Genomic DNA, 25,434 nt, shown 5'->3' with positions numbered 1-25,434 from the left:
TATCTAGCTGGGGTAATGTAGGCCCAGCACTCTTTCCTGCTTATGCAGGGGGTCGGACTCGATGATCCATTGAGGTCCCTTCCGACCCTAGCATCTATGAATCTATGAATCTATGAATTCATCAGGGGAGGGCAGCAGGGAATAGGAGATATTCTACTTACTAGGGCATTCCCTAGAGTAACCAGGAACAATGGTCACAAATTGATGGAGAGCAGATTTAGGTTAGACATTAGGAAGAACTTCACAGGTTGCCAGAATCTGGAATGGGCTTCCAAGCAAGGCGGTGCTGTCCCCTACCTTGGGGGTCTTCAAGAGGAGAATGGACAAGCACCTAGCTGAGGTCATCTGACCCCAGCGCTCTTTCCTGCCTAGGGCAGGGGGTTAGACTCAATGACATACTGAGGTCCCTTCTGATCTTAATATCTATGAATCTATGTATGAAAAATATTTTTGAAATAAAATTAAAATATTATATAGTAGATGTTTGATTTTTAGCATTTTCCCCAGTTCCAAGATGGCAGCCCCCCATCCTAAAAGGAGTGTTTCCAGGGGCAAGGGAAGGGACTTCTGGTGGCAAAAGTCAGTGGTTACAGGTGGGACTTCTGGGCCCAAGATGGCGATTAGGGGGTGGGGGACCTCTACAGGGAGGGGTTACCCGTGCAGCCCTCGACAGCTCACCAAAAGTTGTTATGCGGCCCTCCAGTTGAAATAATTGATCACCCTCCTGCCCTAAACTCACACAGAGATTCTAGGAGGATCTCTTCATCAAGTGGAAGGAGATGGCTAAGGAGGATTTTTACAATGATATTTCCTGTGGTAGACAGCAAAGTCATTCCACTGCAATTTCCACAGTCAGACCTTTCTCCTGTCTTGAAGACTGTCACAATGTTGGCATCCTTAAGGTCACCTGCAATTTCCTCATCATTACAAATCTTTAAAATGAGGCTATGGAGCAGTGATGTGAGCTTCTCTCTCCACTACTTAAAGATTTCAGCGAGGATTCCATCAGGTCTAGGTGCCTTGTCATTCTTCATCTGCTCGATGGTCTTTCCTCACCTTGTCAAGAGAAGAGATTGAAGAAGTTGAAGAGATTCTGAGATAGTTTCTGGGTATTGAGGGATGAGGGTATTGAGAACACTCTCATCAACAACAGAGTCTCGACTGAGAAAGTCTTCAAAATGTTCCTTCCAATAGGTGTTGATGACCCCTTGAACAGGTCTCCTCCATCCTTAAGTCTTAAGAGGGTTGGTCCCTGAGTGCTCAGACCACAGATGGCTTTGATGGCTTTTTACTGAAGAAGCTGTGCATACCATGGGTATCAGTGACATGTTGAATTTCCTTTCCTTTGTCACCTGTTCTTCAGATCATGGGTCCTCCTTTAGACCTCTGCCTTTGCTTGTTGGTGATGTAATTTCTTATGCTTGGAGTTGATGTTGTTCTGTGAAGCACAAAACACTTTGTGCTTTTGGCTGAATAACTCTTGGATCTCCTGGTCATTCTCATCAAACCAGGCATGATGGTTCCTGGTACAGAATGCAAGGGCCTCTTCACAGGTGCTGTTGACAGTGGACTTGAAGGCCTCTCAAGTGCTGCCGATGTTCTTTCATTGTTGATTTCAATTCTCCAGTTTTTCACTGAAGTATTGGCAAGAGAGATCTTGCTTGATTGGGTCCTTGAGCCCTTTGATGCTGATCTTTTGTCAGCATTGCTTCTGTTGCAGTCATTGTTCAGAATCCAGTTTGAGTGACATAACTGAGCACATGCGTCAGCAACTGGTCCAGCAATCATCAGCTCTTAGTACAGCTCCTAGCATTACCCTACTAATGAAGATAATGTTTCTTCTCTGTGCACTGATAACTGATAAGAGATTATTATTAGAATTTTATTCTTACAAATGTTTTAGTAACATGTCAATAGGTGAATCTAATACTGTACACCAAAATGTCTTAAATCCGATTTCAGATTATACAATGTAGGAAATAGGTTATGTATAATTTTAAGACATATTTTTGTGCATACACAACACAGGACCAAGTTAATCTTAAGTACTGAACCTTTAACTCTCTGTTTTCCAACTATGTTTTAACAGTGCAGCTTTAAAATTAACATGCTTTTTGCACAGAATATGTAATATACGTTTTGAAAGTAAACGAGTCTCTTCTTCATAAGGAAAAATCAACACCATTATCAGAGAAGAGAGGCATCAAGCTAAGTTACTACGTGAAGTCATAATCCTCTATTGAGACATCATACAATGACATTGTTAACATTAGTATGCATTATTTATTATAAATAAAAGGGCCTATTGAGACTTTCAACTCATTACAGGGAGCTTCGGGTAGATGACTTCATTGTATGAATACAGTGGAGCTATGAAGGGGATAAAAGATTTATTTATACATAAATATGTTCTCATTAGTAATTCTGTAAGAGAATGTAACATACACTTGAAGGGTCATTAGGCCTCTTTTTAACTATTTATTGTTTATGTTTTGACTGCCTATGAATATTTACTGGAAAAATAAAGAATAAAAATAGTCGTATAACAATATCTCAGTTAACCCGTTTAGGAAATATATATGTCATTAGTACTAGTGAACTTGTAAGACGTGTTTCAAGACTTGAAGTTATCTCAGAGCCTTGTCACATGGCAATTTTGGGCAGCTCCTGGAGCTCTTAACACCTGGATTGTCCATACATTAACACCTGAAACTAGTTTTAAGTACTCATTAAGATGCTCAAAGTTATTCCACTCCAGGACAAGATTATTTCTGATCCATGTTACCCATCTTATGTTACACTAAGGTGTAGCCACTTTACACTACACCTTAGTGTAAACACCCCACTTGCTTCTCCCCACCCCCTTTACTGGCTTGGACTGGGCCCACCTCCCCCAGGACCCCAGATCCCTGCTCAGTGCCCTTTCCCTCATGCTCCCCCATGTAATTGTGGCTGCTTATCTTGTCTGACCTGGGAAGTAGGCAGGGAAGGGTTAGTTTGCCTGCCTGGCTGCTGCTGTTGCTCTCTGAGCTGGGCTCAGCAGGGAGAAGAGTTAACCCTTCCCTGCCTGCTCCCCCTGTATAGACAGCTAAGGCAGCCACATCTAAGTGGGGGAGGGGGAAATGGGGGATCCTGAGGGGCGGGGGGGAAGCCCACAATGGAGGGGAGTGGATTCTTAGCTTTTAGTCTTCCAGGTCCCTGCTGGCCTTAAGTGTGACTGCTCCAAGCTTGAGCTAGCACTAACACCAAGCAACATTTGTGCAGCCTTAACATAAGGTGTAACAAGGCCTCCATTTTATTAGAACACTAAAACATGAACTAAATGGTTCCAGTGATCTACTAACATATACCTCAGCGAGAAACTAAGCCAGAGACAGAGAGAGAGATTCCTTTCTACATTTAATGAAGCATTAAAATACATCTTGGAATTTATTAATGTTCCCCCTGTCTTCCCCTCACATTTTCTTCCAATAGAATTTGTACATTTTCCTTAATTCATCCTTTCACTACAAAGTGTAGGTTACAGTTCGCGATCAGCTAAAATGTGCAAAAGTGACTTGCAATCTCTTGTGGTCCATCTCTTATCTCTGTCTACTGACTACTCACATTCAATGATTCACTGTCATCTGAAGTTCAAAATGAACAAAGATAAATTCCTCCTAATCCCAGTAGTGTAATTGAAGTGGGGATAACTGAGGCAGCAGATCCTGGGTGCTGCCTTAGGGGATAGGCACAAAAATAGCAGCTGCCACTAGCAGCACAGCACCTGGGGCTGCCCAAAGTGCCAAAGCTTCCCAGGGCATAGAGCTGCCCTGCTATGCCCTTGCTTAATTCCCTCCATTATATCTAGTCTCTATAACTGAAAACGGTAGTATAAGTGAGCAGGAGGGTGGAGATGGGGGGAGGGGGTGTGGAGCACCAGCACTGGACATGGACCTAGAGGGAATGCCAGTATGGCCCCTGTGCCCCAGAAGTCTTTGCCATGGCAGAGGCAGCTCACCGAGAGGAGCAAGACAAGTACAGCCCCATGCCCTATAGTATATATGCTGGGGGGAGGGGGCGAGCAAGACAAGTGGAATGGTATCCCCTCCAAAGAGGCTCTGCAGCCTTGTGTCCAGAAGCATATGGGTGGGGGGGAGTAGGACAGTGAACAGGGTGCTGGGAGTGGCCATCAGTCTGCTGCAATAGTGTGCAGTGAGCTTCTCCTTAGCTGCAGTAGCCTAAACCCAAGCTGCGACAGCAGGGGCTGTACCTGTAGCAGCTGGCATCTGAGTGCAGAGAGCAGGGGCAGGTAAGATATTGCTCCCCTCCCCTTGTCCTCACTCCTGCTCTTCAGCATAAATCCACCTCCTGTCTTCCTCCTCTGCTCTTGGTGCTGAAAGATCTAGCTATGTCTCTGACCAGGAATATCCTCTTATAGATTTTATAGATTTTTAGGGTCAGAAGGGACCTCAGTAGATCATCGAGTCCAACCCCCTACCCTGGGCAGAAGAGAGCACTGGGGTCAGATGACCCCAGCCAGGTGCTTGTCCAGTCTTCTTTTAAAGACCCCCAAGGTAGGGGAGAGCACCACCTGCCTTGAAAGCCCATTCCAGGTTCTGGTCAGCCTTACCGTAAAGAAGTTCTTCCTGATGTTTAATTTATATCTGCTTTCTATCAGGTTGTGGCAATTGTTTCTAGTTACCCGAAGGGGCACTCTGGTAAACAGAGTATCTCCTATTCCTTACTGCTCCTCACCCCCCAATGAATTTATAGACAGCCACAAGATCACCTCTCAGCCTTCTCTTGCAGAGGCAAAAGAGATCCAAGTCCTTCAATCTCTCCTTGTAGGACCTTACCTGCAGGCCCTTAACCGTATGAGTGGCCCTCCTCTGGATCCTCTCAAAGATATCCACATCCCTCTTGAAGTGCGGATCCCAAAACTGGATGCAGTTTTCTAGCTGAGGCCTCCGAATAATGCATAGAGGGGAAGTATCATCTCCTAAGATCTGTTCGTGATGCACATGCTAATGCATGACAGAGTACAGTTAGCTTTACCTATCAGTTGGTCACATTGATGACTCCTGTTCATCTTGGAGTTGACTATGACTCCAAGATCCTTCTGCTCCTGTGCTTCTTAGCAAGTCAACCCCCCAGTCTGTAAGTGTGTTGTTGATTCTTTCTCCCTAGGTGCAGCACTTTGCAGTCACCTTGGCCCCTTTGTTAACTACTTTCTCTCCTGCTTGAAAACGTATGAAAAATTAAAAGGAGGATAAGAAACCAACACCTAATGATGTTAATAAGTCCATGCGGGCATGTTAATATTGCTGTTCTTGTCTTATTCCTCTTTTTTCCTGTTTTGGGATCCTTGCTTGTATGCTCAATTTAGCTTCTGTGCTCTCTGGGGCAGGGATTGTTTATTCATTTTCTCGTGAGATTTCTAATATATTTCTGGGAAATTTCAGTACCAACAAAGATGAGATCATGGTATGATGACACTGATTAACTATACTTCTTTGGGAAAATATGTCTAAGTGCTTCCATATTCTCTAAGCACTAGCCTAAGAGCTCCCAAATCTTTTCTCACATTTTTGTAATGAACAAAAAGCCCATGAGCAATAATGAGCAGCCTGTTACTGCATTGACTATTTTATATAGAACACAGATGGATGTATTTTGTTATGTATTTGTTTCTCTCCTTGAGACTTGCTTATAGATGCAAAGCTATTTAGTGGATCTACAAAAGTTGATTATTATATGGAACCTGGTTGAAAGAAAAGCTGGTTTTGAAACAAACAAGTCTATTTAGAAACACTGATATACATAGCACAAAAATCTATTGTCAAATGTCTGAAGTAGTGGTGTTTGGAAAATCATTACTATTTCATCTGAATTTTTTATGAGAAATAATTTTTATTTTGGTTGACCTTTCCCCCAGGTTTTATCCACTAAACAATAATTTTCCCCCATGGTTTTGATTTTCAATGAAAATCTAGATTTTTTGATGAAAACTACATTTTTTGAAAACTTTCACTTCAGTTGACGTAACATTTTATAGTAATACAAATTTAATGAAAATTTTCCAGTTTTGGCATAGTAAGTGATGAATCAGTTTCATGTAGAGATGCACTGATACATCAGTTCATACTGTATTGGCACTGATAAAAGGAAAATTGACATTATCAGCAATTGGCTTTTTTTGGCCAATGCGGCTGATAATGTCACGGGTAAATGCCACATGCATGTGCGCAGCTGCAGCATGCACACAACCAGGAATGCATACTGGCAGATTGGAGAGCAGCATCCAGGCAGTAAGTCTGTGGCAGGGAAGGGGTATGGGGGAGAGAAGGTATATGGGGCAGCAGATCAATGCCCCCACAGTGAGGCAGGGAGTGGGGCTGAGTCTGGGGCTACTCAGCTGGCATGGGGTAGGGCACAGGAGAAAGCCACAGGCAGCTCATCCAGAGGGCACCAGGAGGTCAGGGAGCAGCTCCCACTGCTGCATTCAACCCTGGGGGAGGCATGGGGGACATGTACCCCTTGATTTGTGTTTGGAGTGAGGGTTGGCTGCCTGCTGTGTGCCTGGGGCTGGGGACTGTTGCTGGCCTCTTCCTGGTGGGGGTGCTAAGCTGAAGCTGCACTTGGGACGGGGCTATGAGGTGGGCTACAGCCACTGCAAAATTCACTATATTTCCCTCACAAACCTCCCTTCCAGCACTGCTGCTGCCCACTCCATCCCCACCCACCCTGAGCACAGCCCCAGCTCAACCCATCCCATCAGGAAGAAGCTGGCATAGCCCCCAGCCCCAATCCCATAGCAGGCAGCCTGCCCTCACCCTATACACAAATTCAGGGGGCACATGCCCCCCATGTCATGTCCCCTCCCTGCCCCTGGCATCCCCCAGATGAACCACCTGAGGCTCCATCCCATGCCCTGTTCTGTGCCTGCCCCAGCCTCAGCCCCTCTCCCTCCCTCATCATGATGGCCTTGATCTGCCCCCTCCACACGACTTACCAGCTGGATGCTGCTCTCAAAGCTGCTGGGCTGCATATGAGCAATTGGATCAGTATCGGCCAATATGGCTGATTAATAATAATCGGCTATCAGTATTGGCTAAAAATATCTTTACTGGTGCATTTCCAACAATCGTTTCAGCTGGTTTGTATTAATTACCCAAAATAAAACAGGAAATAGAGTTGTCTGTTACTCAGACCCTGCCCGCTAATCCACCCGTTGATTCTTTACGTTCCCAAGCTCCAGTCAGGTTTCATTAAGGTCAATAGAAAGGCTCCCACTGACTTCACTGGGAACTGGATCAATACAGCTGTTAACTTCAGCTATTGGACAAACTTTATAAAAAAAGAAATAATTCAGTGGAAATTCCAACTTGTTTTCCTCTGATTTCTGCATTTTGCCAGGCATAAAAAATAACACTTTTGTTTCCGTAATGGATTTTTCAAAGTAATCTAGGTGGGTTGGAAGGTTCGCAGTCTGACAAAACAAATATTTCTTTTTGCAGAGAGTACATATAAGTTTTCCCATCTATCACAAAAAGTCTTGGAAAGCTATTCAGAACTCAGTGCACGTTCTTTCCTCTTCACAACTCATTTTCCCTTTTTTTTTTTGTGACAACCTAGGCAATAATTCACAGCTCACTGGGTCTCCTAAATAACCCCCTTTATATTTACATGGTAGGCATTCCCCCATTACCCAGCAGGATTCAGCTGCACTGGCAGGCAGTCATTAAGCATTCTTAAGACTTTGGAGGTTTAACATACCCTTCTCTAGTTAGTGTCTTTTAAAAACACCCTTGTACGGTTACCATCTCAGCAAGTAAATAGTGAATCTTGACAATTTAACAATAACATAAACTGTGTCATTTTGTAATTTTGAAGTGTTTCCTTCTTTGGGTCTCATCCAGACTCCCACATAGTCTTTAAAGCTCAGAAGTATTTCATCAGCCTGAAGATTGTTATGTTTCTTCCTTTTTGTGGGAAATTAAATGAGCTACTTGAGTTTTTTTGCTGGAACTTTTATAAGTGTATACTTGCTCAGGCTTATGTATTTCAGTTAATTTAATCCAGCACTGTTGAGAAGTCTGGGAAAGAACAACCTTTTTTTTACTGCAGTACTAAAAAAGTCTGTTTACAAGCCAAAAATGAACTGAAATAAAGGAAAAGAAAAAATGAATTGCAAGAAAGAGGCACAGTAGCACTGCATGTAGGTACCACCACACAGGTGTGATCAAATGGTCTGAGATGAAGCTTTTGGGTTCATGTCTTACCTGAGATGTTGATTTTGTGTGTGGCCTGCATGTCACGAGTCAGTTTGAGGGTACTCACATGGGATGGTGCTGGAGGACCACATAATTTCTCTGCCTTACTTTCTATCATACGTACAGTGGGAATAAGGATACCTCACAGGAAAAAATAGTAAATGCCAAGTATTAGTACTGACGCTCTTTGAGAATAAAACAGAGGACCTAATCCACACAAGTGTTACTTGGGTGTTTTACTGGTGGAGGTCCTGTATTCAACAAATAATAAAAGTATAAGGACATACATACAAAAGCTGGCATGCTGCTTATGTCAATCAGGCCTAGATGCACTTAATATTGGCAACGTAAAGGTCATGGAAAGACCCAGAGATTGGTGGTTTTCTGCACCAGTGAGCGATGAATATTTCAAAATTAATACATCTAGATAAATTATGAGAACATAAGAAACAAGAAAGAAGGGTTCAGTGACTAACTTTTTGCTTTGCAGTTGTCTTTTTGTCTTTACATTATTATCTGATGTTTTAATTGTGGTATATATTTCTTTGATGAGGACCAGAGGCTTCATCTGACAATTGGATATGTTATTGCGCATGTTATTAAATATGCTTTGACTAAGGAAGCAAAAAAGGCAGAACCAAAACAATTATAAAATTCCAGGTAATTCTGGTAATAAGAAAGGGAATTTGCAGCAGTTTTTGTGAGGTAAGGAAGTCATGATAGAATGTAATAGGCTCATGATGTTCTTTAATTAGCAATTTCAGTGATATTACCAACATTAGGAAGAACATTTACAAACATATGAGAGCTGATATATTTTCAGAGATGTTTATCATATTTGCAGAGTAACAAATAACATGTTTAGAGAAAAAATACCTGTCATCTACAACATTTTACTGAGAAGAAGGCTAAGTTAAAGTGAATGTTTGGAGTCCTTTTCATTTTAATGAAAAATGACTCATGTTCTTGTCTTTATTATATTTTGGTATAGTATCTTTTGGCTTCCAAGCTCTTAACTTTCACTTAAAAAATTCTTTAGGGGGCAATCTCACAGTTTCAGTTGAGATCCTTGAGTAACAATGTTTCTTTTAAATTGATTATTTGTTTAAAGTTCAAGCTAATAAAAGTAACATCCTATTAAAAGAAATCCTGGAAGCAGAACAACATTTTAGGATGCTGATTGCTCATGTTACTAGCCATCCATGAAGCATATGCTGAAAACACTCTAAAGTATTCAGAAATGTCTCCTGAAGTCATAAATCTTTTACAGGTACCATTATGTGAGAACAGCAATAGGAAAAGCACATTCAACATCTGGAATCTGATGGGTTTACGGAAGTAAAATTGCAAAATTAAATTTAGATGAACTTAATTAAGAAAGGGGATCCAATTTAATGTGGACATTCATCACATTCTCATTGAAAACCTTTCTTGCCTCAAGAAAATATAATAAAGTGTGAATACAAAAGCTGCATAAAGGCTGAAATGAAGTGTGAAAGGATGGTCAAATACAGAAATCTAGTTACTCAGTCACAAGGAACGCTTACTTCCCCCCTCTCTCTACTCCCTCCCCTTTCCTCACAGATGTAAGAACACACACACTTTTACTTCAGTGACGCAGAATACCTACATATTTGCAAGTCAGAATAAGAATCCAGCAGATCCAACTCTGTATTATGAAGGCTCTTACTCTTTACTATACTGCTTCTGTGCATCTTGTAAATATTGAAGCTGTGAGCCTGCAAGCATTCCTTTTCACAGTATGGAGACTTATAGCACCTACATACAGGTGTAATGAACTTTGTCTAATAGAAGTTACAATTATAAGTGTTTAAAGTGTTTGTTTCATGTCTGTAAGCAGCACTTAATTTGCTCCTGTTGAAGTCAATCGGATCACAGGATTGGGCCTTAGAACACTTGTAATGGATTTTCATTTACCTTAGTTAAGAAATAACAAATGAGGCCCTTTAGCTTTCTTCTGCTGGAGTGTTAGTGTTCTCTGCTTCCATGAATAAAAGGTCTTGTAGTCCCGCACCAGTAGCTTTTGGTTTTTACAAGTTCCCTGCCTCACAACAGTAGTATAGCTTTTCAGCTCCCCAGTTTATGGTATGTCCAAAAAGGAACAATTTGGAAAGCTTCTAAAATTGTTACTGGATCATGTTGCATGCACAAGTCTTACAATTTGCTATTCAGCACTTAATTAGATTTTTCATGGCTACTTGATGAGGCAATACAGTTTTAAAAGGATACAGTGTATCCTTTTGTTTCTAATAAAGAAGAATGCTGGTAGTCCATATCCTGATGTAGATGTCCTTCTCTAGGGACTCGCAACATGTTCTATTTTTATATGTAGTCATGCAAAATAATTAAATTTTATCTGACACATGACTTCATAATAATGTAATTTTGTAATTTTTTATATGGCAAAGTGCACGATTGGTAGGAATGTGGCAGACAGGGTTGCAATGAGGTCCTTCTTGACAATGGATAGTTGTTATCAAGTTGCAAAGTTAATGATAGGGTACTGTGACAAGGAAACATTCGTCATTTCAAACTAGAGGACTGGGGACTATATTCTGATATTTTTGTGAATCGGGGGTAAAATGAAATGGGTATGTTTCTAAGGTGATCTATTTGGTGGATATAATGTTAACTATATAAATGTGGAGAGGTGTGCCTTTTAACAAAACACAAAATACTTTCATTGATTGAAAGAGCCATGTCATTGGACTATCATGAACTGCACAGATGTAAGTAAACACAAGGTAAAGATTGGCAAACAGGACAGGGAGAGCAAGCAAACTGCATCCTTCATTAAGGAGAGTGTGACTACACAGCTACTGATGTGCTCTTGTCTGGTATCTGCGGTGCAGCTTAATAGAGCGGTGAAACACCAATGTTCCAATTGCACTTTCGGACTCGTGTGCATCCATTCTCCAACCAACCATGGTTCCCTCTTTTATCCTCTGCTTTTGAGACTAGACAAGCAGATATACTTGAAACTAACTTTTCCTCCGAGAATAGAGTTTAGCCCTTGTGCCTTCATTTCACCTCTGCTCAAATTTGCCTGGACACATAATACTCTTTTACTCCCTGTTTCAACAGGATAAGGACTGTTAGATTCAAGGTCTCTACATCCTTGTCTGTACTTCACAACTGTACATGGCATGTAAGGGAAAAAATGGAGTATTTCATGTATCTGAGAGTCAGCATATCCAAACTGGATCTAGTACAGAAAACAAATGTTTGATTAGTAATACTTAGTGTTATGCTTAATCTCACTGTATCTTCATGTTAGCATTATTTATGCTATTTATTCATGTAAGAATTAATCAAAAAAGGGAGCAAATAAATGCCACATATTTTATATATTATGTTTAATTAAAGCACTGTCCTATCTCTATTAGTGTAATTTTACAGTAATTGCTTCTAACTTTGTTGTTTTTTGTATATACCATTACAGACCACTGTTGTTTTGTATATTTGTTGGACGTATTGTAAAGTAAATTGGGACTTGGCATTGCAATGTACCTACGTACAATAATGATGCTGGGTTGAGTTCTACACTCATTTTAAACAGATCTACTAAAGTCAATGGAAAAGTTACCTGCAGGTCTCAACACACTTCTTTAATTTTTCCCAAGAAAAGAAGTGCCAGAAATGTATCCATCATGCTCATGTAAATGGATGTGATGTTCAAACTACAAATCTTTGAATTTCAGTGACAGGACCTTTCAAAGTAGTTTTGTTAATACAAATTAATACAGTGGACAATAAAAAGGTTTTTTGCCCCCCTGATTTTACCCTTTGCAAGAATAGAACATTTCAAATGTCCCTTGTAACTATCAACAGTTAATGATGAATAAGATTAAATTGTTGGGAAATTTGTGGCTTGAACTTTGGCATCAATCATGGTCCTACACAGAGTAAGTGACTTCATACCCTTATATTGGTTAAAAGGAAATAATTCATGTTCATGTGAATTAACATGAGCTCATGTGAGATCTGACAATACTGTTATAACATTGCTTACAGTTACACTTTTAGATCTTACCACTGAGAGCAAATGTGAAGATCCTTAAATTGCTGGCATCAATGTTCCCATACAGCTGGCGGGAGCTCAGGGTGTGATCCTGCCAAAAGTCAGAGGAAAACATTCATCAGACAGATGATTATTTTTAATCATGCTTTCCCAGGACCCATGGAAAGCATGGTTTATAAATGCCTACTGCAGGTTTAATGATAAGGCCACTAAAATAGATCTGAATGCAACACATGAGCATGTTGACTTTTTGAAGAACTGTGAACCTGAATATTGATTCCCACACGGCATAGGGCGTTTTTATACCAAATTGGTCCTATTCATGAATACGACACAATAATCCTATCAGAAAAAAAGAAGAACAGTGCATTGCCTGGCTAGTTAGAATAAACTTTATTAGAAAGATGGTCAATGGAAAACAAACAAGTGCAAACTAGTGGACAATCCAAGATTAATGAAGCATATAGTCAAGTAAAGTTCTTTTTAATTTTAGACCTAAAAAGCTTTGACGTTCAGAGAAATGTGCCTTGTAGTAATTCTAATGCACTATTCTCTTTCCTGACATGAAAAATAATATTCAGAGGTGGTATTTAAGCACCTGTATAAATGCAGTTTAGGAACAAACAACTTGTAATTTTTGATGAACATTTCATTTATAATATCATTCAAGTTTTATATATAAAAAAACTGTTGTATTTTACAAAACTGTCTTGTAAAATTATTAAAAATTGCTGGATTGGATACTGAATTTTTTTTAACAAAAATGAGAACTGCCTTAAATTGAAAGTAAAGATAAATAAAACCTGATTACAAGAAAAAACACCAGCTATTGGATTATCTTATGCATTCTTTGGGTCAGATAATTCCTATTCATGTGCATAGTAGGACCTTTACAGGCTCTAAATTAGGCCCCCTAGCTCTTGTGTGCACATAATGGGTTTAATTCGGTTTAGTTCTCCCTAACTGAAATGGTGGAAATGGTGGGTTTTTAAAAACCCACTGTTTCAATTTAGGGAGAACTAAACCAAACTAACCCCCCATCATGTGTACAAGCACCCAGTGGTTTTAGGTATTCCAGTACCTTAATCCTTCTAGAAATGTAGCTTCAGATCCCAGCAGAATTTATTCAGTGCTTCACATTTTCCAATGTAGACAAAGAGAAGCATCTCTGCACATGCTATCAGGGCATACCACATCTTACACTGTATACTGCTTTTTGTTTTGGCAGCTCTATTTTGAACATCTGGCTCTGGATGTGCTTTCCATATCTGTTATTGCTCAACAATAACTCTTAGATCTGTATGTGAGGCCCATTCTTTACGAATAAGACCATGTCCTCAGTCCAGGCATTGCTAATTATTATTCAATTACTATAATGCCTAAAAGTCCTCATCCTGGACCTGGACAGCCATGTAATAAGCACTTACAAAACAAAGATAAAGAAACAGTCCCTGTCCCAAACAGCTTATACTTGAATAGCATGGACAGATGGCAAACATACTCTTATGTAATTTACATGGGTTCATAACTGGTAATTTACAGTGATCAGGAACAGACAGACTAGCAGTTATCCTAGGTAGTTGCATGTAGTAGGTGGCAACTATTGCTTCTTGCTGGTATGTGGCAGGAAATACCCATTTGTCTTTGAGCAGATGGGATGAAAGCAGACCCTTGGGTGTAAGTAGACTTAAAACACCTATACCTCTGTTTTAGAAACACCTTGCACCAGTGGAATTTGTGACAGACAAAATCAGTGTAAATGTGAACTCTGTTCAGGTCCTCAAACAAGTTGCAAAAGATGGATTAGGGCAAATGGAGCAACAGAAGGAAACAGCAAGATACAGTTGGTCATCATAACTGCACATCACTAGCCTAACTGTTGTCAGACTTTTTTGTAGGCATCATGCAAAGGAGGGATTTAAGAAGGGATGTGCAGGAAAACAATGAGGTAAATGTTTATGAGGAACTCCTCCCAAGCATGAGGAACAGTAAGGGAGAAAGCACCAAAATGCTGGTCTGAACATCTAACAAGTGAGCAATTGAAACTATGATCATGGGCCAACCAGAAACAGGAGTTAGTCTGTACTGACTGAGGAAGGATGGTAGGGAAGGAGAGAAGAATAATTTGTGAAGATCTTTGAAAATAAAAACAAGCAATTTATACCTAATATGAGATTAGGGAGCACCAGCAGGAGGTGGCACATAGAATAATTAGATAGTCAAAGTGATGGGCTAGGAAAATGAGCCTGAAAATAATACTACCAATAGGCTAAGACTGAATTTTGTCAAGGACAGAAAAAAGGAGGTGGCAATAATGGAGATTAAAGATGCTGAGAGCCAAGACAAGAGTTTTAGCTGCATGGATGGCCAAATCCACTAAGGCCAAGCCTTAGTGATACAATATAGAAAGAAACAAGAAAGCTTAGACATGGCCAGGGTATGAGAACCTAAGGAAAAGTCAAGTTGCAAAGTATGCCCAAATAAATCTTGATTGACAAGATTTCAAGAAGAGCATGATTAACTGTTACAGGTGACTGAAGGGGAGCAAAGAGGGAGGTCTCATTTTAGGAAGCTTCTGGGATTTTTTTTCCTGTGAGTACTTGAAATATTTGGTTGGGGCACAGCTATGCATTGCTGGGATGCCCAGAGCAAGTGATGGATTGTATTATACATGGTCATGCCCAAATTTAGGGATGTATGGTTATGGGTATGCTAAAAATCCTATTGCATTTTTGGGAATGCAAAAAAATTAATTAATAGTTTTTAGCAGAGGCTGCAGCTAGGTTCACTAATATATATATACAAGCTGTTTGACTTTTATGGAGAAAAGATGTACAAATTCTCAGTTTAGAATATAGCACCTGGTACAGTGAGACAACTGGTATCTACACTGCAGAAGGTAAAAGTAGGCCTTAATACTTATGGATCAACTTGAGAGCTGATGTACTCAACAGCTAGATTTCATGGAATTTGAAAAAACAAGCCAGATTAAACCATAAATGTAAGCATTTATTTACATTCCTCTCTCCCCTTAATGGCCAAATCCAAAGAGTGGTTTATGTGGATGTAGGGTTTGGTAACACAAAATCACTTTGCAAAAGACTTCGTCTATGAGGCAAACCTAGCCCGAGTCAGATTTGGGTGAGGTGCATAGAGAAGTAGAAGGAATCTACAAGAAACATACAGCATTGTATGAAGGTTAGGGTAGGCAGGGATTTAAACAGGCAGTCAGCCCTGGAGCATACAACCCTGGAGGTGCTCAGTGTATCTTTCTTGTTGTACAGCAATCCTGTGAGGCCTGCAGTAGCCCCTACACAACAGTTATAGGGAAGGGGAGGGAAGATACCTATTCTTTCAAAACGATAAATGATTTAGAGGATTACTAGGCAAGATATCCTTAATTATTCTGAATCTTTGTCCAAATAGCTGAATCTTACTTCCCAAATCATACTGGCTCTCTGAGCTAATAAGAAACAGGACAGATTTGGAGCTGTGCGGCATTGGTAAGGCTCCATCTTGAAACACTTCCTGTCTCCTGAATCCAAGGTAGTTGTTCTGCAACTGCCCCATCTTTGATTATCCCAGGTTCTAGACACAAGTGATGAAGAGTGGATTCAGAGAATTGCTTAGCAAAACAATTCATATAAATGTTGCATAACTGTCACGGTTGCTTCTGACATTTCTAAGTATGTTTGTTTAACTAAACCTACAAATTAAGAAAAGCTTGTGGATTTAATGCTTGAATTGAAAAAGTACAGCAGGCCTAGAAATTCTTCTCAATTTATTTTTCTTATTGCATACATCATGCTAAAGCATTATACAATATGCACAGCAGTTTACAACGTAGACTTAGAAAAAGTATCATTTTGTTTTCCCTGCAACCTTGCCACTGAGGTAGAAGTGTGCACACAGGCCATTATCTTCAGTGTGCCCACACCCTGCAGGTGCCCATCATCAGCTGAACAAGAGATTGAAAACAGTTCGAATAGCATGCAAGGGAATCCTTTATAGGTCAAATGGAGGATACTGAAATTTAGGGAAATTTTTACTACTGAATGATGGAATGAGAGGGACCTATTCCAAGTTGAAAAAATGAAGCATAACATTTTCGGTAAATTATAACAAATTAACTTTGACCTTGGGGAAGACCACAAGAAAGAAAACAACAGATTTCATGAGAAGGGGGTATGTTACAAGCTTCAGCAGAAGGTGGAGTGATATAGGACCTGGTGCAGGTGACATTAGTGAGTTGATAGGATGCCTGGAAAATATCAACTAATAGAAAACTTGGGACAGTTTGAATACTTACATTCCTGTAAGCATGAGTGAAAGGTAAACCAGTAGAAAAACTGGAGAGAATCAAGTTGTGGAGGAAGACATTCCTTATATTAATGAGGAGGTATTTAACACTGCTTTGGCAGAGCCAGGAGTTGCTGAGAATAAAGCAGAGAGAGTGAGAGAAAAACTAAAACGTGGTGGTTACTCGTTAGACAGTCTTGCCCATTTGTTCATGGTTAGACTGATCACCGCATTTGGGATCAGGAAGCAGTAGCATCACTGAGAGGGGGTGACTGAGGATGCAGAGTAACTGAGGCAATAGGAGAGGAGGCAAAATAGCTGTGACTACAACAGTGGCTGATTTTACTGCTGTGATTGGTACTGTGGTAGCTGGTGCTGTTCTGGCCGTTGTGCACGGAGATGCCTAGCTATGCTTCTGTCAGGTGGGAATTTATCTCAGTGTTGTGGGGGTTTCTTTGATCACTGAGAGCTCTTATCCTTCTAGTTTATCCATGGCAGATTAGGAAGTTCCTGGTGATTTGGGGCAGTATGCCTTGTAACTGTGCAACAAGGTTGGCTGTGTAGCTTTAGGAATGGGTTTAACAAGGACTTGTACGGGATGGTTTGGATAGGGATGATCCTGCCTCAAGCAGAGGGTTGGACTAAATGACCTCTGGAGGTCAATTCTAACCCTACATTTATATGATTTGTTGAAGGGAAACACGTTTTAATTTCTCCTTCCCGCATGTGACATCCAAATGTGAATTCAGAAAGGAAATAAGATAACTAAATCCTGGGTGACCTTTAGGGGAGAGAAATATAAGACTGGAACTTATATTGCAAATTACCAAAAAAAAAAAAAAAAAAAAAGACACAGCTGGATAAGCTGAAATACCTGTGGTTTTAGCTCATTAGGTTGTGTCATTGACAATAAGAACAAATACTTACCTTCCATCAGTGACTTTTTTAATAAGGGAAAGAACATTATTGACTAGACATCAAAGGGCATTTAAAGATCCAGCAGTGTGAAATAGTGTAGAAAAACTAGGGAATGGTTTACTTTATTCCACATCTTTTTTAGTAGAAGACAGATTAATAATAATAATAATAAATAATTTGATAATATCTTCTTCCATCTATGATAAACAATGAAAAACTGATGCAATGAAGATATTCAGTGATTAGCACATATAAATTGATAATTTTCTGTAGAATATTCCCCATTTCATTTCTGCTACATAACCAGGAAGGCAATCCAACAGTCCAATATGTAATCATTTAGAAGTGAATCCTAACTATTTTAGGGTTTTTTCCATTAATTTAGATTTTATATTCCTAAAATTGAAATGTATGGATCAAATTGACAAAATTTTCCAGAGTAACAGGTTTATATATATATGCTAAAAAGAGACATCCATGCATACATTTTAGATGTCCTTGACATAAAAATTGAGCCCAAATTTTACTAAAGTGAATAGAATTCAGTGCAGCATAGCTCACTCCCAACATAATCAAGAGGAGTGTAAAGCACTGCGGGAAACTAGTGTTGGTGTCACTCCCTTGATAGAAGTCTGATATCACAGAATTTCACAAGGTTGCATGAGGCAAGGAATCGTTGCATTGTAAAGTTTTATGTGGGGAGAAGGAAGTGAATTATGTTTAACATTGAGCTGCTCTTAATGCTGTAAAACACATGGAAGCAAGGTTAATTGAAAACCTCAAGTAATGTAGAAATATGTTTAGTCTTTAACAAGAATACATATGGTGTGTAAATCTCTTCTGATCCTGACTGGATAGTGACAAATTTCCAAGAACATCAGTTAGAGAGATAAACAAGTAAGAGTAGGCAATAGGTATTAGCAAACTGGCATATCACTAAAACTTGGCACAGAAAAAGGAGGCCACCATCATGGAATCATTTTGCAGATTCCTTTCTCTTGCCATCCATGGAAGAAGATGATACAACTCCCCTTGCCCTTTCCTAAAAGAGCAAGGTTAGTATTTCATTGGGTAAGACAATCATAATAGAAGTGGGTGTCAGAGCTGGATCAAGCAAATATGGGCTTCCCATCCATGCTAGGGCTCCATTATTAAGTCCCAGCACATCTTCTGTATTAATTTTTCTAGTTTGCCCTGCCTCAGCTGTCTCTGCCATGCCAGATGGGGGTGGTGATTGAACTCCAGGGAAGAGGCCAGTAAGGAATGGGCTTTGACTTCCAAAAGTGTTTGCTTTCTGGTAATTTTATTAAACTAAGGCCCCTGACATGTCACAGGTTAACTGCACCTTAAATGGCAACTTCGCCATATATTAGAAGTCAATTTAAGGTGTGATAATACAGTTATAGCAACTTTGTGGCTCATTTGTAGCTCATCTTAAGCTAAATGTGTGGCTGGTTGGGACTGATCGATGACAGATCCTGCTGGGATCCAGCATGGGGCAGCCTCAGGATCTGGGATATAGGATACAGGAGCCATCCTTGTATGCTGGGACCATTAAAACCTGGTGTGCCACCCAGCTGAGTGACACATGGTGTTTTAATTCAGCCCCAGATCACGAGGACATTTAAAACTCTGCAGGCCACACAGCTGGATGGCACATGGGTTTTTAACTTTGTCCCAGTTTATGGGAACCTCAGGATTGGGCTGCTGTAGCCCAATCCCAGGGTCCCCATGAACTGGGGCAGAGTTAAAACACCATCTGAGGTTTTGACACTCAGCTGATTGTTGGCTGGGTTCAGGGACCTGATTGGGGCCACCTACAGTTCCCAGTTTGGTCCCCAGCCCCGACTGACAATCAGCTGACTGTCAGCACCTAGGTTTTGACTTGCTTGTTCAGGGGGAGTCTGGGATCATGATCCTCAGCTCCCCCTTTGCTGACAGGTAAAATGTAATGGGTATCTAATCCTCCAATCCTAAAAACTGTGTGCTTTGCCATGGACATGTGGCATGGTGGGAGGCATGATTTGTTAGCATCGTGGCTTAGATCCCAAGGTGCCTTAAACTGTATGCCTGTTAGACGATTAAGTTCAAAAGAGTCAAACCTCATAAAGGTAAGGATCTTCATACTCTAGAAGCATAGACCAGACTTATTTATTTAGTAGTCTGAGGCCATGTCTATACTGACTCCCTGCCAAGCTGAGGACAGCTACCAAGAAACAAGACTCTCCTTTCACTCTCAGTCTCTGGACATGCAAGCCTAGCAACTAGGCACTGTTGGTAGCTTAGAAGGGTCCTGAATGCATACCCCACAGGCACACAGAGACTGACTGTAATTCTGAGACGTGCTCATGAACCCTGTTGGCCATCTATGCTGCTTGGCCAAGAGGTATTCAATTGCTAGGCTTGGATTCACATGCCACAGAAATGGATGGCGTTAGCTCTTGGTGACAATTCTTGATTTGGTCTAGAGGCAGTATAAATGTGCCTTGATCCTCCTTCAAACATGCTGTAGAGTTAAGTGCCTCACTCAGTACTTCAAAGGCCCATTCCACATGAACAAAATACAAATAATAAATATATTTTTTAAAAAGCGCATTCATTTCCCTCTGCAATGTTTTGCCATATGAACCTCTTCTGTTTATGTCTAAAATTGATGTTCCTAGTGAAAGAATATCTCCAAAGAGCTTTCATGCAGCACGAAACAATATGTTTCCTATGTCAGCTGCCACTGGTGTGTATGCAGTAAACATTCCAGTATCATTTTGTTCTCTGTCTCTTGGGCTGGCACCCTGTGAGCTGCAAGTCAAGGAGCATTGTTTATACCAGCCCTGTCCTCAAAACGTAGGGAGGTGTATATGTTTACATAGCCAGTTATGTACTGTGGGTAAGGCAGCATGGAAAAGCAAAGGAAATCACAGGTGTAATGGGGTAGGTTCAAGCTCTGGGCAGCAGTTCTGCACAGGTCAGTGCCAGCTGCTGTGCTGCTGGAATGGCAGCAGGGCATCTAGCCACCAGCTGTGGCAGGTGTAGGGTCTATTTTTGTGGCTCCTCATAAAATTTGGCTCTTAGGGCCAATACTCCCTTCCTATGGTCATTTAATTTTAACCTGCATTTACATCTTACATCTGAATATTTGAAAGGGCAAGAGACTTGTACACAGTGCAGGGGGCTTACCTGAGTTTCTCATTCCTTTCATATCCTAGTAGTTTATTCTACAAGCTGTTCCACCTCAGAAGTTAACTTTATTCAGTTAGCTTTTATTTCTATCTCTATTACAATGGCGCACAGTACCTGGGTCTTCTGACTGTAACAGTACTTGAAGCTGCCCCAAATTATGTACAAGTGGCCATTCACTTGTAAGCATATGAGTACCATGAGAGCACTTGGGGACATTCTTGTGCAGGGGGATCTTATAAAAGTCTGTCTTGCTTCTTCAAAGTCAGTGGTCTTGCATTTGAAAGGAGTGGGCACACGTACACATGCACAGATGGACAGTCAATCACAAAAAGGGAGACTGATTTTAAAAAATGCAGAGTTCTCACATTAATGGTGCATTATACTTTTATGAAACACCCATTACCTGCTTACATTGAAATAACTCTGTAAGACTGTATGTCATCAGTTTAATGGAAAATGATAGCTAATTGAGCAGCTTTTTCTTTTATCACCTCCATATCAAAGTACCTTTAACATTTTATAGCAGTGTTATTCTATCCTACTCACGTGGTTACTATACAGTCACATATTTTTTTCTCCTTTAAGAGTATGCTCTAAAAGCACTAATAAATTAAGGCTCAAATGTCCAAAACTGTGTTTGTGCAGTTGTGCGTGTAAAAGTACCTGCTTATAGTAGATTCACAGAGATCACAAATACATACGTATGTATGCAACTCTGTTTGTGACATGCGTACATGGTTTTGGAGATGGCATGAAATCACTAATAATTACTAATCTTTTTTTTTTCTGGGCAACAATTCATACTGAACTAGTTTGAGTCTGTGACTTAAACTGGCAGGAGCCGTCATTCTATTACCAGCACACACTGTGATGATCGTGTGGGCAAATATTCAGCGCTTCCTAAGGCACCTTTTATGAATTTGAATACCTCTAGGTCAATTAAACCCATCTATTTTCTCTTCTGTCCACCAATAGAGATACTCATCCCTTGAGTTCAGCAAGCCCATGTACCTAAGTGTTAACAATCACATTAAATTAATTATATACTAATTATAGCTTCACTTAAACAAAAATATGTTTAGTTAAGAACTAATGGAAAAACACATAAAATAAAACCAAAGCATTTAACTTAAATTTCATCCAGTTACAAACTACAGAAAAAATGCACTAGCAGACCATAAAGATTAGGTTTATAGTTATAAACTTTAAACTTGGCATCTCACATGTTTGAGGCAGTTTTCTTTTCCTTTCTAGGGCACAACCCTGAACAAATGGGCTACAGACAGACATTCAAAAAGCCTGAGCACAAATTCATTCAATCTTTGCACGTTAGTCTAACCTGGCTAGGCTAAATCACTTTGTAACTGTACAGACATCCCAGAAATGCAGGCACATGCCTGCAGTCACTTAGGCTAGAAGCTGAGGGGTGCTAGAGCAGCCCTCTCTTCCCTTGCAAAGCACTGAGCTGGGGGAAAGGGGGGGGGGGGCATGGCTAGTTCCCAGCACAGCACTCTGATTAGCCTAGCAGGGAACTGATAACAGTGTTTATCACCCCATTGAGAAAACAACAGAGGGACATTACCAGCTACCTGTTGATTTAGCACAGACTGTAGCCAGCATGTGGTCTTCTAGCTAATACACAGGCACCTCTCCACAAGGCAGAGGCATGGGGGGAATTCCTGCTTAGCAGGGAGTGGTGAGGGAGAGGAGGGGAGCAGCCTGCAGTTTTGCTGCAGCTGCAGGCAGGGAGCAGAGGGAAAGGGCTAGTCCTGCTGTGGAGCAGAGAGCCCTGCCCAGCCCAGAGAACATGACAGGATGCTGGGGAAGCCTGGTTTATTTTAAACCAGGAAGGGGTCTGGGACAGACATTGCATAAAATGGTTTGACCCAGATCAGTTAAGTCTGATACGCCATTCAACCAGGTTTATCTCCAACTGGTTTCAGCCATTCTCAAACTGGTTTATGTGCACTGAACATCTGTTCTGTTGCAGGTTTAAACCAGTTTCTGATCACTTAAATTGGTTTATGTGTAATGTCTGTCCCTAGCCATGAAGTCAATGGAAGTATTTGCTTGAACAGAGGCAGAATTGGACCTGTAGGTCTGTAGCAGAAACTGCCTGTACCCACCTCAACTTCTAGCTCCAACATGGCAATCCATAGCTGTGTGTCCTAGTTAGATCCCAAATTCATCTCTTTTGATATAAATCTATGGAAATGTTTATAGAAAATGGCTTTTTGAGGTAGAGTGAAATGACAAGAAGTTTTAAATCTTAATAAACTGAAAGCTGGATTTTTAAAAATCACTTTCTAAAGTAAAATTCCATCTACATATATACTTGGTTTTTTAAGTTCCCTCTGCATGTTTAGTTATTTCAAAAGTCTTTCTTCCATCTCAAAGGATTCCTTTTGAAAATGCATTTGGAAGATTTCACCCCTCTCCATGGAGGTTCAGCTAAACATTTTTGTTACAGCTATTTTGTTTAGCATGGTAATGCAATCTCTACCTCAGGGGGCTCATCCTGCACAGGATGTCTGCCTACAGTTCTTCCTGCAAAGTTATATTACAACTGACTCCATACTGATAACACAGAGAAAACTTTAACTCAAAAAGCAGACCCATTCATCTGTCACAGGCAGCCATGAAAAAAATTGCAGGGTAGTTTTTTTTTCTTACTTCAATATAAACATTATATGTAACCACTGTGCTACATTAGCTTAATAGCATACTTAATTATGGGCATCATTAGGCTAAGAAGATTATTTTATTTTAGGATCAGCATGCAGTAGTTGGGTTTGTGGGTTCATTTAAAACAAATAACTGAGGGATTTAGTGTGCAACTTTCAAGTAACTGGACAAAGAGGAGAGTACTACTGTGTTTCAAAGGAAAGGTGAAACAATAGTGATCAAGCTGTGAACAGAATGAACAGAAAGTCTATGAGGTGATTTACTATTCTCATTGAAGTCAGCTAGCAACAAAGTCAATCTTTTTGTTGTGGTAGTGATTAGTGAGTATAGTTGACCTACAATACCTACTGTGTTTAATCCAGTGTTTTGCACGTTAAGCTGAAGGCTGAACTCACAGAACAATGTGTTTATTTCTTTTGATACTATTCCAAGTTTTTCAGAGATATATCTCTCTACATACTGAATTAAGTAAAGAGCTGTATATAATTAAGAAGGTAACTCAAAACAGTAATTACTAGTAAAGTCATATACAGGCCAAGTCCTGCATGCTTTCTGATGTAAGGACAACTAATGAAATGTCCCTGAACTTAAGGATAAAAGAGCCAGAGTAAAGCTAACTTGTAAACAATATTTCAGATTTTCCAAGCCACTGAAGGACTTATGGATGCTCAAATTTCCATTAATTTTAATAGGAATTGGGCATCTAAATCCCCTCTGCAGCTTTGAAAGTCTCAGCCACAAAATTTCTTTTCAATTCACCTCTCCCATTTAAAGATTAAAGATAACTGATAAGCTTTGGAGGAGCTTAGAATCCACAGGCTCAACATTATTAGCATGTCATTCATAGAGCTGTTTGGTGATTATCATTATCGCTCATTATTTTAGTGGTGTCCTTGGTGTCACAGGTGCTTTTTGAACACTAATGAAGGCACTGTCCATAAAGCTTGTACTCTGAAGGACTGAACAAAGCAACACATAGATAGAGGAAAAACGTAACAAGGCTAATGGATGAGCACAGTGGCCAGGGTGTGGGATAGTAGTAGTGATGCTCCCAGGACCAGCCTTATGGGTGGGTGATGTGGGTGACTACCCAGGGCATCATGATCAGGGGGAGTGCTGCACATATGCACACAAGCAGCCTGTGATCACATCCCCACCCTGGCAGATAATCTCTCCAGGCAGGAGGAGCAGTGCCCACCACAGTCCACCCCCTGCCTCCAGCCACTGCTCAGGAGGAGTTGGGTCAGGCATGTAAGGACAGGGTGGTGCCTGCTCCAGTCTGCCTGCTTTGCTTCTGCACATCAGCAGTGGTGCTTGCCCACAGGGAAGCATGTCTCATGATCCAATGCAGCAGCTCCCCCGGGGCCTTTACTTCTGAAAATTTCACTAATACTACTACAGTAAAAGCTCCATTAACTGGCACCTTACAAGCCAGCATGCTCTATTAACTGGCATGCCGGCTTGTAAGGTAAAGTGAAACTGGAAATGCCCACCATGGTACTTCCAGTTTCTCTGAGCCCCCACGGCCCAGGGCAAAGCAGTCTGTGCTGCTTAGCCGCCACAGCCCAGGGCATAGCAGGCTGAGCGGGGCCTATCTTCCTGTCCCATGGGGCCCTGGACGCAGTGGGAGAAGCGGAGGCCCAAACACGCAAGTATGCCTGTTCAGGCCACTCAGTTAACTGGCATATTTTGTTATCTGGCATCCCCCATTCCCGGGGCATGCCGGATTACAGAGCTTTTACTGTACTTAAACCCCAAAGAAAGGACACCAAGGACACTGAACTCCAACTAGCTTCAGGCATCAAGGACAACAAAAAGTCCTTTTTCAGATATGTGGGGAGCCGGAGGAAAAGCAAGGGCAATGATGAACCAGATGGGGCAACTGACGCCCAGGAAAAAGCCAACCTATTAAATAGGTACTTTGCGTCAGTCTTTCATCAGTCCCATGGGGCGCCCATACCTGCTATAGGACAGGGAGATCCGGGTGATGGGGATCCCCTACCCTCCATAAATGCTGACCTCGTGAAGGAACACCTTGAGAAGCTGGATACCTTCAAG

At 40.8% G+C, this 25,434-nt stretch overlaps 1 protein-coding gene across 8 annotated transcripts in view; it reads right to left on the bottom strand.

Annotated features, from left to right (window-relative positions):
- SEMA6D (semaphorin 6D) overlaps positions 1-25,434 on the bottom strand; it is a 272,909-nt gene that overhangs the window by 191,713 nt on the left and 55,762 nt on the right. For all 8 annotated transcript variants that reach the window (XM_019533595.1, XM_019533601.1, XM_019533599.1 and 5 more), the window contains exon 2: positions 12,310-12,388. The gene's annotated coding sequence lies outside the window, so the exon portion shown is untranslated. The remainder of the gene's footprint in view (positions 1-12,309; positions 12,389-25,434) is intronic.

The sequence above is a fragment of the Crocodylus porosus genome, unplaced genomic scaffold (genome assembly GCF_001723895.1).
Source record: "Crocodylus porosus isolate Cpor-Errol unplaced genomic scaffold, CroPor_comp1, whole genome shotgun sequence".
NCBI lineage: Eukaryota > Metazoa > Chordata > Crocodylia > Crocodylidae > Crocodylus > Crocodylus porosus.
This window is presented reverse-complemented; position numbering and strand designations above follow the sequence as displayed.